The sequence below is a fragment of the Bidens hawaiensis genome, unplaced genomic scaffold, assembly GCF_021521415.1.
Source record: "Bidens hawaiensis isolate Kalapana, Puna unplaced genomic scaffold, B.hawaiensis_p1.1 tig00080333_1, whole genome shotgun sequence".
NCBI lineage: Eukaryota > Viridiplantae > Streptophyta > Magnoliopsida > Asterales > Asteraceae > Bidens > Bidens hawaiensis.
In genome coordinates this window covers 2,790-25,854 of record NW_027503678.1, presented here as the reverse complement: position 1 = coordinate 25,854, position 23,065 = coordinate 2,790, and the positions used below count along the sequence as shown (strand labels likewise).

The 23,065-nt window shown below is 42.4% G+C and overlaps 1 long non-coding RNA gene and 1 pseudogene across 2 annotated transcripts; one reads left to right on the top strand and one right to left on the bottom strand.

The window, feature by feature from the left end:
- Nucleotides 1-1,274: 1,274 nt before the first annotated feature.
- On the bottom strand, nt 1,275-4,041 carry LOC143607205 (4-coumarate--CoA ligase 2-like; annotated as a pseudogene). The gene is made up of 6 exons (XR_013148911.1): nt 3,662-4,041; nt 2,897-3,453; nt 2,560-2,758; nt 2,291-2,501; nt 2,123-2,226; nt 1,275-1,394 (listed from the first exon to the last, which is right to left on the bottom strand). The product of XR_013148911.1 is annotated as a 4-coumarate--CoA ligase 2-like (transcript).
- Nucleotides 4,042-4,901: 860 nt separating this feature from the next.
- On the top strand, nt 4,902-5,761 carry LOC143607206 (uncharacterized). The gene is made up of 3 exons (XR_013148912.1): nt 4,902-5,032; nt 5,270-5,339; nt 5,459-5,761. It is a non-coding gene; the product is annotated as an uncharacterized LOC143607206 (long non-coding RNA).
- The last annotated feature ends 17,304 nt before the right edge of the window (nt 5,762-23,065 follow it).

Sequence of the window (23,065 nt, the reverse complement as noted above, 5' to 3'; positions counted from 1 at the left end):
CCTAAGCTCATCATAGGTTCGGTTTATACACGATTCCACCCGGATCTCGTGATTTAAACGATGTCGGCTCGTCGTTTCGTGATTATATTTAACGGCTTTAAGCTCATACAATATCATACTATCATACCTTGGATCGGGATCGGTTCTTCTTCTATGATCCGGCTAGAGAGAGACTAGAGAGAGAGAGCTTAAGTGTGTGTTATGGTGGTGTATGGAATATGTGTGAAATGAGTAATAAATGGGTAATTAAGGTTTATATAATTATGAATCATGGGCTTAAGCCCATGGTCCTTTCCTCTTTCTTTCATAACCCAAGTCCATAACCCATATCCATTTAACCCAACACTAGCCCAACTCCTAATAACCCATACTTTCATTTATTAACCGAAACCCGAAAAAACGGGATGTTACATCTGCGAGAAAGGATGTCGAGAGGTGTTTTGGTGTTCTTCAACAACGATGACATTTTGTTAAAAATCCTTGTCGTCTATGGACTTTAGAAAGAATGAAATGTGCTATGTATGCATGTATCATAATGCATAACATGATCATCGAGGACGAGGGAAGAGCAATATGTCTAACTTTCATACCGGACCCGGATCCACCACGCACTCCGACAAGTATGGAGCAAAGACTCGAAAACTCGGATTCTGTGCGGTCAAGAGAGATACATAACGCACTAAAGGAGGATTTGGTCCAACATCTTTGGATGTATCGGCCTTTGCCTGGTGAAAACGATGATCAAAACGAGGGCAACAATGAAGACGATGATGAAGACAGCGACGACGATGGCGAAGACGATGAAGACGAAGAGGACGAGGACGACGAGGGAGACAACGACAACGAGTAGTTTTTTTTTTATTTTCATGTAATATTTATTTAATAAAATATTATTTTTATTTGATTATTCTTATTAAAAATTAAAAAAAAAAAACAAAAGTGTAAAAGTGACTGGGCGCCACGTGGCGCATAATGCCTGGGGGTGGAGAGTTATGACTACGGCCTGTTTTTATAAAAAACCATAACTCTGACTGGGCACCACGTAGCGCATAATGCCTGGGGGTGAAGAGTTATGACTACACATGGTCTTATCCACCCTTTAAATGCCACATTAAAGATGGTATAATATTAAAGACATGCCACATTACAATGGGATAATATTAAAGACATTATAGTATTGATATTTTGCAAACTTAAAAATGTAATTTTGTATCATGTTAAGTTATTACATGTAAAACATAGTCTTTTGTATATAAATATAAAGGAGTGAGAAATTAATTTGGAACCATAGTAGTTAGCTTTGCTCGTAAGTCTTTACGAAGAATTTTTCCTGGTTGAGATTTCGGGATCGTGTCAACAAAGAACACCCACTTAATCCTCTTGTAGTATACCACCTGCAAATCATAAAGAGTCAAGGTTCGGATATTTGTTGTTCTATTTTTATTCCATGTATGTTGGGTGATTATGATGTAACAACGTAATATCTGAAATATGACATAATTTCTTAGTATCTTATTTTCACGTTACACAAAGATTAATTAACGAGTAGATTACATAGATGTCTCTCAAGTTTGATCTTTCTCACCGACTAACATTAAAAAATGAAATGATCATTTATCTCTTTATTTTAAAATATAATCTAACATGCCCTCTAGACCTCTACATAACCACCCTTACCACACTATCAACCATCTTCGACTATTTATCCAATATTTGTAGTTAAGATAATAGAACGTAATATCAAAATGTTAATCGGAACAGCACGACCATTTGGACAAACCGTACTTGTCAAATTTCTTGCACCATAAATGAGAAATAACCGAACAATGAGTTGATGTTATGAATTTTTAGTTTTATTTCATTTCAAATTTATTTAAGTATTTTTATTTTAATTATTGTATTTTTTTAATTAATAAAATGTGTTTTTATTTACCATCTTAACCATAATTTAAAATAATAATAGACTTAGCTACTTTGGTGAAGCTAGGTCAGTGCTCTTAAATTGGGTTTATCTGGGTTGAAGTGAGGTGACACATGTCGATTGGTTTGGTTAGTAGTGTAGTGTTGTGGGTTTAAAGGAGGTGCCTCCTCCACCCTAAACAAATCCTTCCTAAAAATTTACCTGTTTGGAGATTGAATTGCTTGACTTCGTCTTCCGTGACCGTGACGCTACTCGATTTTACGACAAAAGCAACAGGTACCTCACCAGCGTTCTCATCTACCATTCTATAAATCAAGTATTTATTAAGTATAAAACCTAAATATTGAACTTTAAAGATTAAACACTTACCGAACAACGGCAGCATCAGATATTTCAGGATGCGACAACAATAAGGCTTCAAGCTCAGCAGGAGCAACTTGAAATCCTCTAGACTTAATCAATTCTTTCAATCGATCAACAATGAAAACTTCATCATCGTCATCAATGTACTCAATGTCCCCGGTATGCAACCAACCGTCTACGATTGTTTTCTCTGTTGATTCCAGGTCGTTCAGGTAACCTATCAATGTTCATCAACGGAAATTTTGTTTATTCTTTAACTACAAGTATTCAGAAACCTTTCATGATTTGATCACCACGAATGCAGATTTCACCGTGTTGATTCCGAGGAAGAGACACACCGGTGTCTGGATTGATGATCTTCATCTCAGCGTTACGGACAACTGTACCGCACGCTCCTGGTTTGATTTCGAATGGGTGTTTAGCGAAAGCCAAACACGTCGCTAGCACTGGTCCTGCTTCCGTCATCCCGTAACCCTATAATCACACATATGTGATGTTATAGATAGTAACCATTACAAGACATTGTGCTTGTCTCAGATAGCTAGTTTATGTTGAGTTCTCTTGTTTGAGCTATAACATATTATAATTACATACACATTAGTTGTTGATTACCTGCCCAAGCTTAGCATTGGGGAACTTCATTCTAACTATGTCTTCAAGCTCTTTCCCTAACGGCGCCGCGCCAGACATCACCATCCGTACCGACGATAGATCATACTTATCAACAATCTCTTCATTTTTACGAAAGGTCCAATCGTCACTCGATACTTCTGAATTAACTCCAGAAACAAAACGAAATCGAATTTCTGCATTATAACGATAGCCGCACCCACACGTAATCTGTACAAAAATATCGAAAACGAGTAGATGTGAAACAACGGCAAGACGCACAACACCAGATCCTCGCTCTGAATCCATATGTTAGGGTTTTCACCATCTACCAGCTGCGCTACTCCCGTCACGAGTCCCTTGTGAGTCAACATGACTCCTTTTGGCAGTCCGGTGGTCCCGGAGGAATACGGCAAAGCAACGACGTCGTTTGGCGATATCACAACCTCAGGTAGGTCATTCTCATCGCCCGAAGTTAACTCCGAGAAGTGAACACATCCTTCCGGTGCCGAATCAATGCAAACGACAGTGATTGAGTTCTCCATCGCGAATTGTTTTACCTAAAAGGAAATAATCAATATATTACGAGTAATTTACTTGATTGCATTATTATTTGTTATGATTAACTTGATTACAAATAATCTATATTCATAACTCTATAATCCTTAACCCATACAAATTCTTTATTAGACTCAAGGAGAAAAAATAATTTAAAAAAGTTTTAGGTTTGACAACTCTGTACTTACACAAGACTTACACTAACATCACCTTGGTGGAATTTGCGGATTGAGTGATGATTATTTTGGCGCCCGAGGCTTTAGCTTGCTTGACAAACTCGTCGGAGGTGTAGAACGGATTGGCCATGGTGGATACGGCGCCGAGGAACGAGAAGACGAATTCCGACGAGTTCGAGAGGAATATCATGATGACGTCACCTTTGTTGATTCCGAGTTTGTGAAGGGCGGAACCGACTTTTCGAGAGGTGAGGTACACGCCGGAGAAGGTGTAGTTATGATGAGTTGAGCCGTCGATCAAGCACGGGCGGTGAGCGTGTTTTGAAATGTTTTGGAAGAGTGTAAAGGGAGGTGGTTGGGTATGTCGATGTCCGGCAGCTTTGATCAGAAAATGAACTCCGGTTTAGGCTCCATCGGGAGATATGTAGAAAGAAATGGGTGAGTTTTGCTTGCTAAATAAATGCTAATGAGGGGAAATTAGTGTTTATATATATATGGGTGTTGTGGTTTGCCTTGGTCTTTGGCGGGAGTTGGTGAAAGAGGAACAAAAAAATAAAAAACCTTTTACAAACGGACACAGCTCGAATTATTTTTCTTTTAAAATTATTATTATATAATAATATAATATTTATATATATATACAATATTGGCGGCGTTGGCCTTCGTCTGTCGTTTCCTGGTTCCGATTAGGAACCCTTGGTCGTGTTGGAGTGGTCATGGTGATAGTCTGTTGTGGTTGGTGATTGTCGGTAGTAAACATTTTCCATTATTCTGTCGGTATTGTTGCCCACGGTCATCTGTGGAAACTGTAGGCGGGCTGCCGCTGTCGGTTCCGATTCAGAATCGGAACCATTAGTGGTGGTAGTGATTGTGTGTATTCAAACATTTTCCACCTACTGTTGTTGGCGGCTATACAGCTGTCTGTGGCAGCAGTGGACCGTGATTGTGAGTTGGTCTTTTCCCGGCTGCGACCTTGGGTCGGTTCGATTGATAGAGGCGAAAAGATTTATTGGTTTTGATTATTAGGTGAAAAGTGACGTTTAGAACAATCTTTATTTGATTCCTATCTTGGTCATCAATTTAATATGTTATTGTTTTTTAGTTTTGTGAATAAAAGATTGGTCCTTCTAGCTATTGCTTCATTTCCTTGAATTATATGTGTGTTGTTTATAGGTGTAGGAGGTTTGATGTATAATTTTGTTTTCAGGTTGTGGTGTGATAAGTTGGTGATGATTTTTATATTCCATTTCTTAAATGGATAACAGAATCTGGGAAAAATGGTGTTGGAAATTGGAAGAATGGAATGCTCATCTAAAATTTAGAGTAAGAGATTCCATGCAAGCTAAAGGGTTTCCAGAATTGATATTGATTCTTATGGACTTCTTCCATCACTGTTTTTTTGAAGGTAAACAAAAATGTCAACATTAACTGTAGCATTAACTGTAGTAAGTCATGAATTCTTCTGTTACTTTAAAATTAAAGTTAGTTAATTTTTTTTGTAAAATAGGTGGATACATATTTTTACCATACAAGCATTATTTGGAATAAGAACATGTAGGAGATCTAAAACAAAAAAGTTTGTGTAGATTGTGAAATTGAAATAAGGAAATATACAAGGTTTGACCTTATTAAGTTAGAACAGTCTTATGTTTCAGGTAGCGACACTACCGACTGCATAGCATCTTGGGTACTCGCTGATCGTGCCACTTTGTGTAAGTTTTACATGTTCAACGAATCTGAATATTGTTTATAATTTTTCTTATGCATCTAAACATTTGTATATTGTAATTGATTGATATATACATGATTGTTTCATGTTGTGTTGTGACAGTCTTTTAAGTGTCATCAGGAGTTGTGGGAGATGAAAGTGACTGGATAACAAGGAACACGCTTTTGAAAGTTAAGAATGATGTTGGAGCAAATTAAGGTGTCTCGATTAAAAGGGAACTTGAATGAAAGTAAAAAATAAAAGGACCCTGAGCTACTAATCAACCTTAAATTGTGGGAGTAATACAAGTAAATAAGTGATGAATAGCTTTGTTTGTGTAAATATTTTTCCATATTTTGTTCACTAATGTTTTATAGTTTTTGTAAATATTGTAAATGCATGTGACATTCGTGCAAGTCAAAAATTGGCTTAGCGTAATATGTGAAACATGAGTTATGCAAGCCACATGTGTAAACGCTTGTCTAAAACCCCGCCGCAACACGGCGGGTCTACCAACTAGTTTTAATTAATTTATGGTCCAAACTTAATTTTTTTTAATCAACGCAACAAATAAACCGATACGAAGGATCTACAAATAGGGCCCTAGCAAGCACACTCAAACCCATTAGCCAATTAAACGGGAAAAATATGTCCTTTAAGCTTTAACGTACTAAAAATATAAACACATTTTTATACGCCGATTAAAGTTATGCCAATAAAAATAACAATTAGCAAAATCATTGTATTAGAATGAGTTATAACATATGGAATACACTAATAACCAATTGAGGTTTTGATAAGCTCTCATAACATTCTTGATAGCAAATTGGTTAATCAACTCTTCGCAGTTTATAGTCTCTAATATTCCGTTCTCGATAGCTATCATCGCCAACCCGCATATTCTCGATAGCTATCATGCATTCGCTTGTTATTTATTTATTTATTTATTTATTTATTTATTTAATATTTTAAAGTTTATTAATTAGTTAAAAGTAATGGTTTTTTTTTTTCAATTTTCAATGGACTTATAAGTCTTTCGGTAATTTAAAAAAGTGGGTATGTAAGTTGTTTGAGAATTATAAAAATAGTGAAATTATAAATGTTCGAGTATTTTATATATAAAATCGGGAAACTTTTAAAATTTTTTGGGCCATCGAAAAATGTGCCTTGGTCGGGCGCCCACATGGCACACAACCCTTAGAGCTGCCCATGATGTGACTAAACAACCAACATGAAACACCTTCGTCTTTATTCTCGGGAACCTTGTATATTTGTGCAAACCCAACATATGGCCCGAAAACTAAAACAAAAATATGTGGAATTTTAATCCATAATGCCCTTGCAATACCGATTGTGCCGATTCACATGATATAAACAAATGCTCAAGTGTCTCCTTTGTTCCTCCACACGCGGGGCAAAAATAAAAGCACAATGTTTCTTTTGGCCAAGGATGTCAATATTGGAATCTTTCTTGGTTCAATTCGCCATGCTAAAATCAACCTTGGTCGGAATCAATTATTTCATCCGAAGTTGTACCTTGGTTCTAACTTTAATTTATCGTCTAGTATTGAGTTTAGACGTGTTTAAATAGTTCACGACTAAAAACTTGCTTGAATAAACTTGTTCAAAACCAGCTCATTTACCAACTATTCATTATCCATAGGACTGTAAATGAACCATAAACAGAAACACATGCAAAAGTTTGTATAGCCCTTGACCATCAACAATGGTTTTCAATCACTTTCGGTCGTTATATTTCAACAAGTTACTCCATGTTATAAACTATTTTATCAAGAATGGGTCACAAAATAACTTGTTTCCTTTAAACTTCTATATTTTAATATTAAATTATTAAAATAGTTATGTAGTGTATCGGTGAGACGGAGTATTCTTGATTAATCAAGCTCACTTGAGAAGATTTCCTCCTTTTACCAACCTACCAAAAGTTATAGTCTTTATGCTCTCCTCAGATACATACTATAAATCTAAATCTATAAAAAATAGATAAATCGAAATACTTTTATTTGCTTCATATTTGTTCGGACGTGGTCAAAGTAATTGTACAAATAAAAATTAGAATGACAATAGCCCTACGTACGTAATTTACCAAAAACGAATATGATTTGTTTGATATTATGGATAATAGATGGACAATGATCGTTGCAGTTTTGTAGGTTGATCCAGTGTATTCCTCTTTCTTTATGTTTATGTAAATTTAATAAAAAAAATTCAAAAGAATGCCTTTTGATGTATCCTAACTTCTCTCAAAACCAAAATTCTCGTACCACCTTTTAATGCATTTTAAAGAATGAAAAAGTGAAATTAGACCAAATTTTGGATTTTATCACTAAAAATTACATGGTTGGTCCCTGCCTGCCTGTCTTTTTTCCCTCATAAACGGGTCTATCGATTATGTAAAATGATTAATTATGCCTTTGTTAAAAGTAACCTTTTAACCCATGTAAACGAGTGTATTGTAAGATGAATTAAGGGGGTGCTTGGGTGAACTTTTAAAACTTGCTTATTTGCTTGTTGAAAAATAAAATGTGTTTGGCAAAGTTCCTCCAAAAGCTTCAAATTGAAGCTTTTCAAAAGTTGTTTTTTGCTTTTCAAAAACAAATAAGCAAAAGAAAAAAAAATTAAAAGCTCACACAAACATCCTCCAAGTTTGAAAAACTATTGACAAGTCAAGTTTGAAATTTAGAAATAAAGCAAAAAATACGTCGAGCTTGAGCCTAAATTTTGTAAGCTAAACAAGCCGAACTCAAGCCTAAACTGCCTTGTACATATTGATAGTTTGAAACTTTGAATGATACATACCCCTGTAGGAAAATAAGCCATACAATGGGCTAGTTCCAGGCCCGGTCCAGCCCAGCCCAGCCCAGCCCAGCCCAAGAAAGCGAAATGATACGAAATAATAATAACCGGAAACCAACTCCGTGAGTGAGGGTTTACGTTTTAGCTGTGGAGCTGGTGAAGTGCCTCAGCGAATCTGATTGTGTGAAGGTACTCATACTATTATGTCAATTCTATTGTTCCCGTATATAATATGGATCATTCTCTATTTGATTAATTCGATGAGTAATGGATGATATGGTTCTGTTTTCGGAGGATTTCCATTTAGGGTTTCATTTTCTGCTGAGGGAGGTTTAGAATTAATCATCATGTTAATAATAATAATAAGAAATCAATAACCGTTGGTTTGTGTTGTGTCGATAATGGTTGTAAGTGTCGAAATGAATTCTTTTTACCTACAAACAGAACGTACACATGGTTAATAGGTTGTTGAGACACTCCCAAGTTACAACACAACTTTGTAAGTCGTGTATATCAATCACTTTCAGATTAATGTAAAGAGGTATGATGGTTGGGGTGTAACAACGGTCTTGCAGTTATTAGTTGCAGAAGTGGAAGTCTCAGTAACATTGCTCAGAGTTGCCACTAAGCATAGTTATTACTTTAAGTTGTCGCTGATGCATTGTTGTAACTGTTGCGCATTTGCCACAGATTCACAGTTATTACTGAAGTACTGATCAACAGTTTAGTATTGTCGACCTACGTTGTTGCTGATCTTTAGTTACCACTGATGATAGCAATTTGTAGTGATTATCACTTTATCAGTCACTTTTGAAGATTACTTTTTCTCCATCCATACAGAATTGATGCGCATTCATGACCCCGGCCAGGGGCGTTGGCCCCTAGTTAACAAATAAACCAGCATAATATTAACTAAACTAATAGTTATCTATGAACTAGTTAATTAATAAACCAACATAAGTAATTAAGGAAACTAAGCCAAAACCGAAAATTGCATGACTTGTTACCCAAGAACTTTCGCATAAGGAAACACTAGTTCTGAAAATTGCATTTTCACCCTCATTTCTCAGGTGGATCCCTTCATGAAAGGTAAGGGTCAGACGAGATTTACGTGGTTTGTGGCACTTAGGTGAGGTGGGGTTAACAAGTTTTTTTAGTGTAGGTTGAATCAGGTCGTGCCAGTTGACCCAAAACACTTTTGTCCAAAGTTTTAATTTTCTGAATAAATGATTAAGGCATTGAATATGATTAGGACTAAATAGTTCTAAATAGCGATTTAAGATTTTGAGTAAAGTGAATTTGGTCCTCTATTTAGCCTACTTCAACTAGTTTAAGATAGGATGCTTGTCGTTATAGCTGATGTGTTGGTCTTTGCAAGAGCAATAACTAGAACTTGTTTCGCAGGTTGAGAACCGTTCTTTTAGAGAGTGTGCTAAACAGAAAAGCCCTTTAATTTCTAGTGAATGTGTTGGTCTCATTGAAACATATTTTAATTGCAAGAGAGGCCAGGTATGATTTTCATTTCCACCTTATAACTTATTCCACATATTGCTTTTTCATTGAATATTTATCACCGACCTTAAAAGAAACAACCTTACATTGTTGTTGCTCGTGTTTACTAAATTTAAGCAACGAGATTGACTAAATTCAAATGACTAAATGCCATTATAGCTCAAAATCAAGTAATTTGATTCATAATAATAACCTGTGGATTCAGTATGAATGAAAAATTATCTTTTTAAAGGCAGTATGAAAAATAATCTTTATACACATGAAAAAGAGTCGGGTCAGGTCAAGTCATCGGCTTCTTTTTAATGTTACAAGTAATTATTAAAGCATAAGAGTGCAAAACCTGCACTACTACTTATGCTATATATATTTTTTAAATAAACAGTTGATGAGGTTGTAGCCTTGTAGGTAGTTAATCACATTTTAGGGAGCCATCTACCATGTGATCCATTTCTTTTTGGGCTTAGTTTGGGAATTTGACCCATTTGAGACAGACAAAATATAGTCTATACTATATAGTCTATACACATTGAACCGTTTGCTAACCGAATTTTAGATTCATCTTATATATTTTGCCAACGATATTGGGCTTTCCTGTTGCAGGTTGACATGAGAGCAAGGATTCGAGGGAATAAAGGCTACTAAATGGTTTTGTTGAATGACTCTAGATTGCCAAAACGTTTTTGCAACAAATTTCTTACTATTGTTCATCCGAGATTGCAGCTACTAATGATTTAGGTTCCTGCTGGTGAACTTTTGTGTAACGTGCCCTGGTTTATGTAATATGATTGGATTTATTTGATGAATAAATAGAGTCAGCCATATAGTATAAATGTATATACATTTATTTAACACTTCGTGAGAAGAATGCGATGAAAACACCTAAACAGAATCCAGAAATCCATGTCATAACATTTACCATATACAGCCATAAGATTAAATTATGCACATTTCACTTGTAGGGACTAGTTAAACCTATACAAATCCAATTACTTTGGCGTTATTACTTAGTTTAACACGGTTATATTCCACGAGTGTGGAAGGAGAAAATGTTTAATCATTTGAAATCACGTTTAATCAATTTGGCTCTTAAATTGACCCTAGTAAATTTCGTTATTCAGATTCGCATTTTAGCCCCACATTCGTGTGACGCAACTGCAGGTAACATTTTCTAGCTTCTGCCAAATGTTGAGAATTCTTAAGTTTTTCAAGTCAAGTTTTAATAACTTATTGGATACTTTAAGCATCATCAGTTTTGAGAAATCATGGACTCTATTAATAAAACCAACTTAAAAACTAGAGAAATGAAAAGGAGATCACAAAAATAGATAAAACACTTATGAAGTGATGATTTCTTACTTATAGTTACTTGAAGTGTTAAGCTTACTTCAATGATTTTTGCCTTATTTTTGTGCATTCTTGCTTTCTTGACCTTGGTTGGATCGTAACATGAAACACATACAAAACTTTTCTTCCTATTTTTGCGTATATCCAAACCGATCAGCATGACAGTGCAATATTGTTCGTGGATTTAAATATTTCATTTTACAAACCAACAACTGTAAGTATCTGAAATCCTGACATTGACTGCTAGAGTCTATAATTTGCACATTTAAGCTAATAAAGTGTAATGTATGTGAAGAAACACTAGGTTAACCCTGGGTAGATTATGGATAATCCGGGGTTTAAGTAATGTTTCCCACGAGGATGAGGTCCAGCAGAGAACGTTGTTCTTCAGGGGACCTGCAAAACAGACACCGTAAGCTCGTCACTGAGAAGGGGGGGGGGGGGTTCCTCCTTGTGACCACCCTCCGGCGTGAGAATCAGACTAGATTGCTCTGAATATAAGTGTATATTAAGAGATTGCTAGATAAGATTGAGATATCAGATGATGTCCTTACCATTCCAAGGTGTTGGAGTATTTATGGCCGAAGGTAGGTTTCCCAGAAGGTACAGCCGGCTGAATAGTATTCCTGTTCTACCAACAGTGGGCTACGCACAGGCCATGCTGGTTGGTGGATAGGCTACGGCCAACAGTAATTGTCGGCTGTATACTGTTCCTTTACTGCCGGCTACGCACTGTTCCACCAACTGTAGGCTGCGCACGTCCCATCGTAAGGGTTGGTGAGTAGGCAGCGGCTAATAGTGACAAAACAGTACTAGAGGATGCTCATCCTCGTATTGTTGTCGGTGAGCTGTCACCCTGTGATTGGTTCATGGGCTGCTCTGGTCAAATTGTCTGTTCCGCCCATACCTTAGTGGGTATAGTACGATAGACCTTCCAGGAGCATACGGACTGGCTCATTTAGGCGGGAGTATTCCCGCCTTGCTCATTCCTTCATGTGACTACTGAAGTAGCGAATGCCTTGTGCGTGTAGCCTTGCTGTTAGTGCGGGTAGCCTTCCCTGATGGCTTGTATCCGCAGCTGCGGGAACAGGCGGGGTACTTCGCCATTGGGAGGCTTTCCCTGCGGGTACAGCTGGCGTACTGCGCGTAAGGTTCTCTGAGCATGGTGGGTCCTGCTGGAGCAGTTGGTCATTGCGCAGACGTCCCTATTCAAGGTGAGTCTTGCGGGTCCAACTGGGCTCTGCTGGGACCTACCTCTTCAAGTCCCCCCAGTCCAATGTTCTTCTCATGAATTATTAACAAGTGAGGTGAGCTTTTGGACTTAGCAAGGGGTTTTTGAAAAGGGTTTAGTTTTTAGGTTTTCCGTGGTGATTCTTCCCGCGGTTTTCCTGATGTCACGCAGAAATTCCCGACTTTTCTGCTTGATCTTTGGGTGTGAAGCGGGTAGGTTTGTAACCTCCTCGTACGTCAGGAGCGTTGAGTCCCACTTGTGGATTCTCCGTAGGGTTTTGGTAGTTTTCAACATACTGATCAATTATGCTAAAACCACCAATCCCATCATGGAGTTTCGAACAATATAGTTCTCGACGTTCCCGTAATGCGGGGATGTTATTGCCGTTTCCGCCAGCATGGCCCAGAAGATCCTTCTTGGTTTGAATTCCCTGCAGAGTGCTAAGTATGTGAAGGGTTTTGCCTTGACACTGTACCCGCACTTGTCTTACGGTTACTTTACTTCCAAGGTATTCCTGGCGTCAATTCCCTGCGGGTGCTAAGTGTGTGAAGGGTTTTGCCTTAACACTGTACCCGCATCCGTCTTACGGTTAGTTGGTTGCCGAGGAATTCTTGGCTTCAATTCCTTGCAGTTGCTAAGTATGTGAAGGGTTTTGCCTTAACACTGTACCCGCACATGTCTTACAGTTACTTGGTTGCCAAGGTAAGGGGTATTTTCCCGCTTACTTTTGAATCTTTTTGAATTTTGAATTTTGAAATTCAAAGAGTTGGTGGAAGGATAAGAACAGTCCAAACCTCTGACACGTCGTGCGACGGTTTCTTCTGACTGTGTCAGGACGTGCAGGAAGTTATGGTGACGTGACAGTACATGGTCATTCCAGACGCTTTTTCAGGCGCGTGGGCGCGATTTTTCGGGCGCGTGGCCGCGAAATTAATGGTATGCGTCCTGTCAACAGCTGTTGCCAGCTTGCTTTTTGCCACGTGTCATAGTTTCATTGCACCTTCGTTTGCTCTCTCTTCCGCATTAATTTCATCGCATTAATTGCGATTAGTATATAAAGGGGGAGAGGGTTCTTTGTAATCCACACTTTCACTCTTCTCTTCATCTTCTTTGCGATTTCCGGCGAATACTCACCTTATCAGGCAAGCATTCTCCCGAAATCGTTTTCTTTTTCTTTTACAAGATGTCTCGTGATCTCGAATCTACAGCTGATGACCATAGTACTGCTGGCGAGTGCCAGTGTGCTCTGCCTGGCGATCTGTATCGTTACGTCGTCAGGAAGTTCATGCTCGAGTCTCTCGAGCCTGAGTTTCCTGAACCCCATCAGACGGTGTACGATGCCCCCAGAGGCAAGATCGGGGTTTATGCTGCATTCTTTGTTTATGGGAATCTTAGGTTCCCATTGACAAAGTTTGTTTACCGTGTCCTTGAGAGGCACGGTGTTCATTTGACCGAGTTGCACCCCATGGCGATCGCCAAGATTCGCCACTTCGAGTGGGTGTGCCGGATTTTGGGCATTGAGCCCTATGTTGACCGCCTGATGACCTTCTATACTTGGAGGTGCATCCAGGGGTGGTACACGTTGATAACCCGGATCAAGGGTTTGAAGATTTGCGCAACCGAGCGCAGTCTTCGCGCGTGGAAGCGGGAGTTCTTCTTCATATCTGCTCGCGCCATCCCCATTGCCATGAAATTCAAGAACGGGCAAGCACTTCCCAGCCTTCACGCCTCCAACTACGAGGAGGCGGAATGGTTTTCGAAGATATCCCGGGTCCAATCTCCGGTTTACCGGTTTGCGGAGTCCGGGATGGTGATGTTGGGGATGAGCCGGGTGTGGAAGGAGGCGGATGCGCGAAAGATTCCGATCGTCCTCGAATACGGTTCGAACTCTGTTCCTTACGGTATGCTTCGTTTCTTTTTTGTTGATTTAGAATCTCTTCTAACTTTTTTTTTTTTTTTTTTTTTTTTTTTTCAGAGGGGAACGACTTGCAGTCGCTCCTGAACCCGCGGGAGGCTGACGGTCCGGCTCGGATGGGTACTCGCGCTCTAGACGAGAACGAGTTGCCCATCCTAGAACAAACGGCGGATCGGTTCGTGGAGGTCTATCCGCAAGGCCATGAGATCCTTAGCGCCCGTCGGCCAGGTAAGGCGCTATTCGACCCTCGACCCCTCAATGTTGAAACCTCTGCTGGAATTCCTCTAATCGTTTGTTCTGATGAGGAATCCGCAGATGGTCCTCCGTTGGTGCGGAAGAAGAAGGATGCCGGCGGGAAGGGGAAGGAGAAGGTGGCCTCCACTGCCGATCCGGCGCCTCGGTTTGATTCGGAGACCGAGAGCGAAGAGGTGGCGGGGAATCCCGGTGGTGATAAGACCACCGCTCCGGAGGCTGCGACTGTCACCTCCGGAGAGCCCAAGAAGACGACGGTAACCGGCGGAAAGAGGCCGGCTCCATCGGGTTCGTCCCCGCCTCTCCGTACCTTTAGGCTCAAGAAAACCCGTAAGTACAAACTTCTTGTCTTTTAACTTCATAGCTTAATATCATTTAACACTTATCTTCTTTACGCAGGCGTGGATGTTGACGCATTCCGGGGTGGAGCGCAGAGGAGTACCTCTCCGCCAATGACGGTAGGCTTGGTCAGCCTACCTGAGGCGTCGACCCAGGCGCCTGCGCCTGCTTCCGCTGGTTCAGTTGCTCACTCCTTTGAGCCGACTGTTCCAGCTGAGATGACGTCACCGCCGGCTGTGAGTGCGATTTTTACAGCATCCTTCACCGAGCCGGCGGTTACTATTGCTGCGGATTCCGCAGCGGCCACCGCGGCGGCCGCCACCATGCCTCCTCCGTCATCGGCAACGACGGCCGATCCTTCAGGTATGCATGGGGCGTATCGCCAAACTCTGCCACCTTCCCATCTGCCTGACCTCTTGGATGGATTTCCCTTGGGTTCAGGTGATGGGTTCGGCGGCTATCGGCCTGTTATTGACCCTACAAGTGCGTAGGGTTCTTTTGGCCTATTTTATATTTGTCAATCATCTTTTCCTAACTGCTCTTTGTTTTTTGCAGTGTCGGATTCCAATGAAGTGTATGTTCCACGATGGAACATTCGCCGAGGAACAACCCTTCGCACACCTGTGGAGTGCGTGGAGTGGGCTCGTCACGCTGCTCCCAGTGGTGCGTTGGGGGAAGCCATGGCTAGCTACCAGGAGGGTAGGCTAAGCAATGAGCTTCGGGTTCTCCTCGCCCGGATGCAGCCGCGCGTCGAGCTGCTTTGTCGTGAAAACGACAAGTTAAAAGCAGCTCGCCTTCAGGAAGTAGCTCAGGCGCGGGCTGTCCGGGAGGAGAATAGGAGGCTTTCCGCCGCGGCGGCGGAGAAGGAGAAGGCGTTCAAGGCCCTTGAAGTCGAGGTTCAGGCCCGTCTCGAGGCTCGCTCCAAGGCTGCCCAAGCTGTTAATGAACAGCTTCGGCTGGCTAAGGAGACTGCTAGGAACGCGACTGAAAGGGCCACCAAGGCTGAAGCTGTTGCTGAGCCTCTACGCCTGGAGAATGAAGAGCTTAAAGCCAAATTAGAGGCTCTCCAGCAGGCTCATGATGCCTTGGCGATGGAGGACGCTAAGAAGCTTCAAGAAATCCTGGATCAGAGGGGGGTGCTTGACCATACCGAGCGTAAGCTAAAGGGCGTCGAAGAGGCTGCGGCTAAAGATGTGTTGCTTGCCAACCTCAACAAGAGTGAAGCCGAACGCGCCCGTAACGAAGCTCAAGCTGCCCTCCAAGAAGCTCTGGTTGCCAAGGAATGGCTTCTTCGAGAAGCGTTGTCTTAGGTATCTTTAGCTTTATATCTTCACGCTTTTCTTTGTAAATAGAAAAGGTTCTGATACTTGTATTTTTTCTTTGTAGGTTGTGCATCGGGTCTTCTCAGAGACGTCTTATGACGATGCTATGAGCGCAGCCCTCAACGCTTCTCATGAGGATGGGGAGAAGGCCGGCTTCCTGCTTGGTCTAGGGTTCGTTGAGAAAGGCATCCCGCCTTCCAACTTCCCTTTGTACGATGTGGATACTGAAGCTATTTACGACCAAGCAGTGAACCAGTATGCCGCCTTCCCGCATCCTGTGGTGGAGAAGGTGAACGAAGTCGCTGCTGCTGATGATGGGCTAGCTATTCTTAAAGCCTTCCTTGAACCACCACGCTCTACTGATGGAGCGGGTCCAAGTGGAAGTGGTCCTGAAGCCTGATTCTGAAGATCCCTTTCCACCATTAGCGTAGATTTTTGCTTTTGTATAGCTATCTTTGTAATATTTGAATTTAATGAAATAAAGATTGCGTTTGTTCTTTGCCTTGTTTATTTTACGCATGTTTTGATCTAACTTAGTAATTTCTTTAGTACTTAGATAAGTTAACTTTTTAACGTGGTAAATTATAAGTTTGTTTCGCTTCCTCTTTCATGATTGTGCGGGTATGACCGTCACTTACACTTAGTAGGATGGCTTAACTTTACTTATATCTGACCTGCGTGGAAGTTTTCCTCATCTTTTCCTTTGAAATTTTCTAAGTGTTCAGAATAAGTTAACCTTTGAACATGGTAGATGATAGGTTTAAGTTTTGCTTCCTTGTTCGTGATTGTGCGGGTAAGACCGTCACTTGCACTTACAAGGATGGCTAAACTTTACTTACATCTGACCTGCGTGTAGGTTTTCCTTATTTTTATCGTTGTGTTTATGCGGGTTTTGCCGCCTTCCACACGTAACGACTTACTTCTTCCCCCATTTATGCGGTGAATACCAGCACCAGTGTGGGAAGTTCATAAGTATAAAGGTAAGGCTATCAACACATTGTGAAAGGAGAATCATTTCCATTAGAAGTGGCTCTAGGCCTTTTCTTTACAAGTTTGGAATTGATCTACATATAACATTTGCGTAATTGAGCTCCATTCCATGTTCTTGGGATGAGAGTGCCATCGAGCCTTTCGAGCCGGTATGCGCCCTTTCCCAGGACTTCTTTGATAATGTATGGCCCTTCCCAGACCGGGGCCAGCTTTCCTGGGCGTTCTTGGTTCGAAGCCTCGTTGTTACGCAGTATGTAGTCTCCTACATTGAAGTTGCAGAGTTTTACCCGCGTGTTGTAGTACTTTTGCATTTGTCGCTTGTAGTTCTCTTCACGCACTGCGGCTAAGTCTCTGCGTTCCTCGGTTAGCATAAGGTCTAACCGTCTTTCCGCATCATTGTCTTCTGGCTGAATCAAGACCCTTGGTGAGGGTAAACCAATTTCGACCGGGACCATGGCTTCAGTGCCATAAGTGAGACTGAACGGGGTTTCTCCCGTACTGGCCTTCTTCAGCGTTCTGTTTGCCCAAAGGACGTGCGGAAGCTCGTCCACCCAGCCGGATCTGTGTTTCAAGAGTCTTTTCTTTATGCCTTCGACGATGCTCTTATTTGCTCTTTCCACCTCACCATTACCTTGCGGGTGTGCCACTGAGGTAAAGGTGTGGGTGATTTGAAGTTCTTTCAGCCACTGTTGTAGCTTCTTGTCAGCAAAGTTGGTGCCGTTATCGCTCACCAAATTCTGTGGAAGTCCAAAACGACAAATAATAAATTCCCAAATAAATTTTTTGATATGTTTCGCGGTTGTTTGGGCTAAAGGTTTTGCTTCTATCCACTTGGTGAAGTAGTCGATGGCCACCACTAGGAACTGAACATTTCCTGCTGCTGTAGGAAATGGGCCTGTCACATCGATGGCCCACTTCTGAAATGGCCATGAAGAAGTGACTGGAACAAGTTCATTCTTCGGGCGGTGCTTGTTGGGTGCGTAAAGCTGGCAAGACCTGCATTTTCTGATGTATACCAGTGCATCCGTATGCATCCCCGGCCAAAAGTATCCCGCGTTGTTTAGCTTAGCTACAACAGCGCGGGGACCTGCGTGTACTCCACAGATGCCTTCGTGTACTTCCCTTAGGAGGTAGTCAGCATCTTGGTTGTCCACGCATCTTAAGAGTGGGCCAAGAAAGTTACGTCTGTAAAGGATGTCATCGATGAGTTGATAATTCAGTGCTTTACAGCGTAGTTTTCTTGCCTGTGTTTTGGATTCTGGTAGTGTACCTGCCGCAAGGTATTTTATTATTGGTGTCATCCACGTTTTCGTGCCGGTTTGGATGACACAAATTTCCTTGTGCGGGACCGAAGGTGTCTCGAGGAGTTCAATGCGGATATCCTTTCCTAAGTGGGTGAAGGCTAATGATGCAAGCTTGCTTAACGCATCCGCAGATTTGTTTTCACTTCGCTTGACGTGTATGACTTTGCAGTCGTTGAAATCGCGCATAAGGGATTTTGCTTGTGCGAGGTACAGGGCCATTGTGTCGTTCACGGCCGTGTACGTCCCGTTGATTTGATTGGCTACTAACATGGAATCCACGTGGGCTTCCAAGTTTTTCACTCCCATCTTACGCGCAATTCTCAGCCCAGCCAAGAATGCCTCATACTCGGCTTCGTTATTCGTACTTGGAAAATCCAGTCGAATAGCGTAAGTGTATTCTTGGCCCGCTGGGTTGGTTAGTTTCAGCCCTGCGCCTGAACCCTCGTTACTGGCTGCTCCATCAGTGTAGAGTCGCCAGACATCATTGATGTCTTGTGCTGGAGAGGGTTGAGCCTCTTCCTGGCACTCTTTTTCCCGCGATACAGGCACTTCTGCAATAACGTCGGCCAGAACCTGGCCTTTTATGGCTGGTCTTGGCTTATACTTTATCGCGTATTCCCCCAACTCAATTGCCCATTTGGCTAGGCGTCCCGATAACTCGGGTTTGCCTAGAACGTTTGCAAGTTTGAAGTTGGAGAGAATGGTGATTGGGTGACCCTGGAAATATCGTCTTAGCCTGCGTGAAGCGTGTATAAGTGCTAAGACTAATTTTTCGAGGGTAGAGTACCGGGTTTCTACGTCTGTTAGGATACGGCTGACATAATAGATCGGCATCTGGATGCCTTTTCGTTCTACTAGCAGGACTGCCCCGGTTGCTCTATCAGTTGCGGAAAGGTATAGGATTAACTCCTCTCCCGCTTTTGGTGCTGTCAGCGTTGGGAGTTCGATCAAGCGTGACCGAATCTCCTGAAAAGCTGCTTCCGCTTCTGGTGTCCAGCGGAAGTGCGTTTTCTTTAAACAGTTTCTCAATGTTGACACGAAGGGAAACGACTTATCCGCGTGGTTTGCCAAAAAGCGATTAAGTGCCACTAGTCGTCCATTCAGTGTCTGAGCCTGTTTGATGGTAGTAGGTGATTCCATTTTGATAATGGCTTCGACCTTTTCAGGGTTCGCTCTGAAGCCATCTTTAGTGACGATGACCCCCAAGAACTTCCCTTCTTCCATTCCAAAGGCACACTTGCTCGGGTTGAGCTTCATGTTTATCTTCCTGAGCGTGTTGAAAGTTTCTTCGATGTCTTTCAACATCGCTTCTGGGTCAGGGCTTTTGATGACCAAGTCATCCATGTAGACCTCCAAGTTCCTCCCAATTTGGGCATGAAACTGGCTGTCCATCAGGCGTTGGTATGTGGACCCGGCATTCTTAAGTCCGAATGGCATCATTTGGTAACAAAATGTGCCATCGGGCGTCCGAAAAGCGGTTTTGTCCTGATCATCAACGGCCATGTGGATTTGATGGTACCCCTTATACGCGTCCAGGAAGCATTTAAGGCGGAATGGTGCCAACGAGTCCACCTTAAGATCAATTTCAGGTAACGGATAACAATCTTTGGGGCATGCTTTGTTCAAGTCTTTGAAATCTATGCACATGCGCCATTGTTTGTTATTCTTCGGTACCATAACGGGATTTGCAACCCAAGTTTGATATCTACTAACGCGTACGATGCCTGCGTCAAGGAGTTCCTTGACTTGGGTTCTACACGCGTTAGTTTGTTCTGGCCCCATTACTCTGCGCTTTTGTACGATCGGCGTAACAGCCGGATCGCATTTGAGCTTATGCTCTGCCTTACTTCGGGGTACACCAGTCATGTCAGCTGGTGTCCACACGAAGATGTCAGCGTTCTTTTGTAATAAGCGCTTGAGTAAGGTGCGTGTGGGATCAACAATTGTTGGGCCAATTGTGACGGCCTGGTCAGGGTACTTGCCGTTGAAGGCCCATCTTTCTGGTTCGGTGATGGTTGGTTTAGCCATCTTTGGTTTGGGTTTAGATGAGACAGATGCGATGCATACCTGGGGAATGCCGGTGATCATCGCTACACCCTCAGCTGTTGGCCATCCCATCATGCCGTGGACTGAGGATACCACGGCGTTGAACCTTGCCATCCCGTCTCTCCCGAAGAGGATGTCGTATGTATGGTGTGGCTTCCTCATCACGACAAAGTCCACATCTTCTGTGCGGGAGTGTTTCCCATCCGTAAGAGTGACGGGGAAAGATAGGATACCCAGGGGGGTGTTTGTGCTGCCATCAAACCCTTCCATCGAGGCGCAGATCGTTTCCAGGCGTTCCTTGTCTTCGTCGTCTAGCTTGTCAAAGAACTGCCTGTACATCACCGTTGACGATGCGCCGTTGTCAGCAAGAGTGCGGGAAGTGATGTAGTGCCCCAGCTGGCTTTTGATGACGATAGGGCCTTCTTTGCTGGGTCCTCCTGGCACTCGCGGGAAGCGCACCTCAGCTTCCTTCCACGCACATGGTTCTGGCGTTCGCCTTTTTCTTCCTCTGATCTTACCATGAACCATGTTGATGCTGATGTCAACGGGCTTTCGTCCGTTGCCTCGGTACCGGTTGTCGTTTCTTCCTCCCTTCTTGATTGATGCCACCAGGTGTGCCAGTCTTCCATCCTTGACGAATGCTTCGATAATATCCTTCAAGGATGTACACTCTTCCGTACTATGACCTTTTGTCCCGTGGAAGTCACAGGATTTGCTCTGATCCGCATTAGGTCGCTGCGGATCATTGGAGCTTTTGGCCACGGTAGCTTTTCAGTGGCAAATATCTCCGTGACGCTTTTGGTGAGTGGCGTCCACCGGTGCTTTTGGTTTGAAGGGTGTGTGTGATTTCTTCCGCCAACAAGAGGGTGAGAGCTGGATGAGGTGTCAAAGTTTACCCTTGACTTCCAGATACCTAGCTTCCTCTTTTTGTTCTACCGGGCGATCCGAACATTGTTCTCTCTTGTCCTCTGCGTGTAGAGGTGTGTACTCTGGGGAAGATCCCTTCCCAGTTGTTTCTCCGTCTCGGCAAAGCGCTTAGCCGCCGTCATGATGGCATCCCATGTTGATGGCATGCCATCCTTACCCGTCAATGTGCGGATAAGCTCTGGGTATTCGGCGCCTTGGATGAAAGCGGCGCGAACAAGATCCTCACTTATGTTGCCGAGACTTAGCTTTTTGGAGTTGAAGCGGGTGATGAAGTCTAGTAAAGATTCATCCTCCTCTCTAACGCAGTTGAGGATCGTCCCCTGTTCTTCAGTATATTTCCTCTGTTGGCTGAAGTGCTGGCTGAACTTGTTCTGAAAGTCAGCCCAGTCATATATGTGGTGGACCGGTAAACGATCGAACCATGCCCTGGCCGCTCCAACCAGAGTCATCTGGAACATATAACACCACGTGGGTTCCGTCCAGTTACTGACGGTTGCCCCCGCAATGAATCTGTTCAAGTGGTCGTCTGGGTCGGATAGACCATCATAAGTGCCAATGTTGGACATTTGTTTGGCACTTCTCTGGGCGATTGCTTCCGCAATGTCCCTTGCGAACTTTGACTTTCCTGCATTTGTAGCAGTTGGCCTAAAGGTTTTGGAGAAGTCACGCGGGTTTTTCTCCGCATTCGTTGGTTTAAAAGCTTCCCCAAAATTCCTTTTCGGCTGGAAGTCCGTTTCCTTACGCTTCCCTTTCGCCTTATGGCGAGGGTTTGCGTCGGTATCGGATTCTTCCCTTTCGTCGTCTGAGTACTCGCACTCGCTGTTCATATTGAGATGTTGGCGAGTACTGCCGAATTCGTCAGCCTGTTGAACTGAACGCAAGCGTTCATCCAATTCAGCTTGGAACTCTCTCTGACGTGCTTCGGCCCACGCCAGAGGTGTTCAAAAAAACCGGTTACGGAACCGGTTTGGCCGGTTCAACCGGAAACCGGTTTTTTAAAAACCGGTTTTTTTAAAAACCGGTTTGACCGGTTTACGTAACCGGTTTACGTATCGGTTATACGTTTTGGAGCCAAAACCGGTTTTATAACCGGTTTTTTTTATAACCGGTTTTTTTTAATAACCGGTTATTAAAAAACCGGTTAACCGGTTTTTAAAATAACCGGTTTATTACCGTTATAAAAAAAACCGGTTAACCGGTTTTTTAATAACCGGTTAACCGGTTAAACCGGTTTTCGAACGTTACCAAACGGCTTTATAGCCGTTTTTTTTTTTTTGACCGTTTTTTAGCCGTTTTTTTTTTGTTTTTTTACCATTTTACCCCCACAAACATCTATATATAGTTTAGGTTGGGTATTGGTTAGATCACACTTGATTATACAACTCCAAACGCTCTAAACGTTTATTTCATACGCGATTATACAACTCCAAACGCTCTTCTTTCGTAGTCGTTTATTTCATACTCGAGTATACCACTCTTAATTCGTAGTCGATTATCATGGCCTCCCAAAGTGCTGCTTCATCGGTCAACATGGGTGCCTCGAACACGGGAGAAACCGTCGTTCGGGTCATCCCCACGAAACGAAACCAAGATATTTGGCAACATTTCGACCTATGCGAAATGTCTAACGGAACCCAAAAAGCTAGATGCAAACATTGTTTGAAGTTTTATAACAAAGAAGCAAACTCCAGTTTAAGAGCTCATGTAGAAAAGCCCTCTTGCAAGGTCTTG